The 5,196-nt window shown below is 40.0% G+C and overlaps 1 non-coding gene across 1 annotated transcript; it reads right to left on the reverse strand.

Annotated features, from left to right (window-relative positions):
• Positions 1-2,235: 2,235 nt before the first annotated feature.
• On the reverse strand, positions 2,236-2,341 carry LOC121974031. The gene has a single exon (XR_006109912.1). It is a non-coding gene; the product is annotated as a small nucleolar RNA R71 (small nucleolar RNA).
• Positions 2,342-5,196: the final 2,855 nt, after the last annotated feature.

The following is a 5,196-nucleotide window of genomic DNA, read 5'->3' on the forward strand; positions in this document are numbered from 1 at the left end:
TGCATTTTTATACTTCCAGCTTTTCTTTTAGCGCATTTACTCTTTTGGTTCGGAGATCTGCTTTTTGTGAATTTTCTGTACACAGGAGTCGAAATTGGTGAAAATTATGCGTCCTCGGGCAAGCTTGGAAGGAATTGAAGGGAGAGAGCATCAGGCCGTGTACCACACATGGCCGTGTAGTTTTAACAGGAAGGGAAGAGGACATGGCCGTGTGAATCTCACACGACCGTGTCTTGATTTGAAGAAATTAGAGCAGATGCCTTACATGGCCGTGTAGATCTACACGGCTGTGTGTGGTTTCTAGAGGCCAAGGTGGTGCAACACACGTGTAGCATTTCCAGAGAATAGGGTCCTGGCCGTGTGAGTCACACTGCCGTGCAGCAGGGAAGAGGACATGGCGTGTGAATCTCACACGACCGTGTCATGGGTCGTGTGGCGCCTGATTTCCTCCTCTATTTAAACCCTCCTTCATGAATTGAAAGGGATCTCTTCCTTTGGGAGAAGGCAAGATTTGGTGGTATCCTCCCATTCTTAGGAGGATTTCTGGCGATTCGAGGGAGTTCTTGACGATTTCGACTCCGGAGCGAGGATTGGATCCAAGACGTTCTTCGTAGATAAGTTTTCTCTTTCCCCCTTTTCTTGGTTTCTTGGATTGGGGATTTAAGAAATGCTTGTAATCTTTATTTCTTCGGGTATTCTTCCTCGATTCATGGAGTAGATATTGTATTCTAGGATTAAGGGAGTATTTGTATGATGGATTGATGTAATCTCTTATGGATTTGCCAATTTCTTGTTTCAATGACATTGTCTTGCTTGTATCAATTAGATCTTGAATGATTAATGGTGTTTTGTGCTTAATTCTCATTCTTGATTGATTGTTTGGATTTCTTGTGGACTTTGTAAAGATAAACTCTCACTCGATCATCCGAGTGATCCACGTGACAGGTGTAAGCCCGTGTAAGGACGTTTGAGAGATAATCTTGAAGAGGAAATAGGAATATTCAAGAGAGTAGGATGGATCTTGTGATTAGTTTCTTGTATCTTGATAGATTAATAAGTTGTGGGCTTCTATGTTGATATCCGAGGTAGGCATAGTAATAGGTGCGCTTCTGTGTAAGGACAACGTAGGTTCACGTCTAATTGATCATATTTAGATACATTTCTCAGTCCTTAGCCGGTTATCTATTGCAAGAGAGAACCGGCAACTTTCTACAAGTGTTTGGCAATTGAGGGATAAGAATTGGTGAACCATTTACATTCAAGAAATCTTACAAAGAAACCGAAACTCCTAGAATCTCCTTTTATCATAACCCAAAACACTAAACTCTTGTTTGTTGATCTTTAATATTAGATTTGTGTACCTTCACTTTGTATTTGAAACAATTGGATAGTTGTTTAGCTAATTCTCATTGAGACATTTCTAGTGCTTATTCCAGTCCCTGTGGATACGATAATCTTTTATATTACTTGCGACATTTCCGTACACTTGCGGAGCGTAACAAGTTTTTGGCGCCGTTGCCGGGGACTGCGCTATAACATTAGGAATTATCAATTGAGTTAGACTAAACATAACATTTGTTTCCTTTCATATTGCATAGTTGTAACTAATCATTAGATTTCTATTTTTACTTTCTTGTATAACTTTTACTTCTTGTTAATTCTTTTTGTACAAATTCAATTCTGCATTTTTGATTCTTTTATTTTTTTCTTTTTCTGTTGAATTGTCATTTGCTATCTTGTTCTTATGTATGCGAAGATCTAACTTTGCAGGGGAATTCTTTCCTTTTGACCCTGAGATTGACAGAATTTTCCATAAAAGAAGAATTCTGCAAAGGCGAATTGAAGAACAGGAACATTTGAACATGGCGAATAGACCACTCAAGGATTATGCAGCACCTTATGCAAGAGGTTTTCGATCTAGTATTTCAAGACCTTCAGTGGAAGCTAATAACTTTGAGATCAAACCCGCAATTATATCTATGGTGCAGCAGAACTAATTTGGTGGAGGACCTCATGAAGACCCCAATCAACACTTAGAGGTCTTCTATGAAATATGTGGTACCTTGAAAATGAATGGAGTTCCTTCAGAAGCAGTTAGATTATTATTATTTGGGTTTTCTTTAAGAGATAGGGCAAAGCAATGGCTGAATTCTTTGGCCCCTAATAGCATCACCACTTGGGAGCAGTGTGAGCAACAGTTTCTTGATAAATTCTATCCACCAAGCAAAACAGCTCATATGAGGAATTTAATTGCAAGCTTCAAGCAAACTGACTCAGAAGCTCTTTTTGAAGCATGGGATAGATATAATAGTATGCTCAGACAATGCCCACATCATGGGTTGGAAAGATGGTTAGTGTTGCACACTTTTTATAATGGTATCAACTATCATACCAAAGTGTCCCTTGATTCAGCTGCTGGAGGGGCACTTATGAATAAAAGTTTAGATGAAGCTGAAGAAATTATTGATAGTGTAGCACGAAATCATCATCAATGGGCAAATGAAAGAAGTGGTGGCTATTCTTCTGTAAACCCAACAATTAAAGCATCAGGGAAGTTTGATGTAGATGCAGTCACTCTTTTGTCTGCAAAATTGGACACTCTTACAAAGAAATTTGAGAATATGGGGACTAGTGCTAATATGGTCAATGCTATTAGTACATCTTGTGAAGTATGTGGGAGTTCAGAGCACCCAAATGATTCATGTCCATTGGGAGCTATCACTGCACAAATCAATCAACTGGAACAATGTGATGCGATCATGAGTTACAATCAAAGGCAGAACAACCCATACTCAAATACTTATAACCCTGGATGGAAGAGCCATCCCAATTTTTCTTACAGAAATAATCAAGATCAAGGACCATCTATGGGGGCAAGACCAAATTTTCAAGCTGGGCAACAAAATTTTCAACATCTATCTTCTCAAGGCTTACCAAAGTCAAATATTGAAAAGATGCTTGAAGAAATTATCTCAAGTCAGGATGAAATGAAGCAAGATTTAGCAAAGCTCATTCAGAGAATGGATAATTCTGAAAAGCATCAAAAGATCCAGGATAGTCAAATTGGCCAACTAGCTTCCTCATCATCCAGAGCACCAGGACAACTTCCAGGAAAACCTGATGTGAATCCTATGGAGCATTGCAATAGGATTGAGCTTAGGAGCGGACGGACCTTGGGAGACTCCCAAGTGACTGCTCCAAAAGGGATACAAAAAGAAGAAGAGCTCTCTCCTCTTATACCAAATCAGATTCAAGCTAATGAGGAGAGTACCATTGAGGTTGAAGAGACTCTTCCACTGAACCATCAGAGCAAAGCTGTCCCTTTTCCTCAGAGACTTACAATGCTCAAGAAAGATGAAGAATTTGGCAAGTTTTTAGAAAAAGTTAAGGAAATTTGTGTAGAGGTACCTCTTATTGATGCTATTCTTCAAATGCCTAGATTTGCCAAATTCCTGAAGGATCTCATGTCAAACAAGAGAAGAAGAGGAGAGGTTGAGACCATTGCGCTTAGTGAGGAATGTAGTGCTATTTTGGAGAAGAACACTTCCCCAAAACTAAAGGACCCAGGGAGCTTTTATATTCCTTGCAACATAGGAAAAGAATTTTTTGAAAAAGCTTTTTGTGATTTGGGGCAAGTGTTAGCCTCATTTCCTATTCAATTTGTAATAAATTAGGTCTCAAAAACATTAAACTTACTACTATGGCACTTCAACTTGCCGATCATTCCTGCAGGTACCCTTTGGGTATTATAGAAGATGTGCCAGTAGAGGTGGATGGGAATGTTATTCCCACAGATTTTGTCGTGTTGGACATGGAAGAGGATCCCAGGATTCCTATCATATTAGGAAGACCTTTCCTTGCTACAGCTGGAGCTATAATTGATGTCAAAAATCATAAGCTTTCTTTGGTAATTGGTAAGGAAAGGTTGGAATATGATTTATCTAATATCTCTAACCATGTCTCGTCTCTTTTAAATGCTTGTAGCAGGACAAGCATTTATAAACTTGAGGAATGGAATTTCCATCCTCATGGAAGGCCACCAAACGAAGGAGACAATGTGGTGGAAGATGTTGGGAGAAGATCTCCCAACAAAAACGAAAAGTATATCTGTCCTCCAAGGGCGAGGAAAAGAAGTGAATGATCAAGTTTGGTCGAGCTAAAGACCTTAAACAAGCGCTTCTTGGGAGGCAACTCAAGGGTTCTTTTAGTTAGTTTTGATTTGTATTTTAATTTCTTTTAGTTTGATGCATTCTTTTGATTTTGTTTCCAGGTTAGGTGCAAAACAGAGCCCGGCCGTGTGCTATACACGGCCAGGCAAAGGTTGCAGAGAAGGGAAGTGCTTGGGCCGTGTCATCCAGACACGGCCGTGTAGGATCTCCCGAGGAGAAAAAGGTCTAGGCCGTGTCTCAAACACGGCCGTGTAAAGAATCCCGAGGAGAAAAAGGTCTAGGTCGTGTCCCAAACACGGTCGTGCAAAGAATTCCGAGAAGAAAGATGGAGAGGCCGTGTCCCAGACACGGCCGTGCGAAGAATCCAGAGAAGGAAGAGGGGGAGGCCGTGTGGATCTGCACGGCCCGTGTAGGAGAGTTATTAAAGTCTTCTTTCTACCTTACACGGCCAGATCTTGGCCGTGTTCCGCACACCCCCAACTCTCCAAAACATCTCTTTCTCTCCCAATCTCTTAAAAACTCCTCTCTAATCTCTCAAGATCTCTTAGATCCGGATTCCCCTCCTCTCTAAGACTTGGACTTTTTGTTCTCCTAACCTAAGATCTTTGCTCTTTGAAGTTTTGTTCTTTGAGTTACATTTTTCCAACCCTAGATAATTCTTCCCCTATCTAAACTCATCAAGATGTCCAACATTTTGAAGAAACTTTGCAAAGGAGGTGGTGGATCCAGTGGAGACAAAGAGAAGGAGCCATCAAGGGACAAAGGAAAACAACCAGTGAAAGGCAAAGGCAAAAGGACTTCACGCAACGAAGGTAATGACAATGAATTCAATATTGTGTTTAGAAATGATGATCAAGTAACTAGATTTGCAATTCTTGTCAATAGAAAGATAGTGTGTACTAGATATATGGACCCAACTGTTCTTGATATGTACACACATTTGTCTACATATCCTCGTCTTGTTTTGGAATTTTTAAGTTCATTGGATATCCATTTTACTAATGAAGATGATTATTTTGGAAAAATC

This window comes from Zingiber officinale, chromosome 4A (genome assembly GCF_018446385.1).
Source record: "Zingiber officinale cultivar Zhangliang chromosome 4A, Zo_v1.1, whole genome shotgun sequence".
Taxonomy (NCBI): Eukaryota; Viridiplantae; Streptophyta; class Magnoliopsida; order Zingiberales; family Zingiberaceae; genus Zingiber; species Zingiber officinale.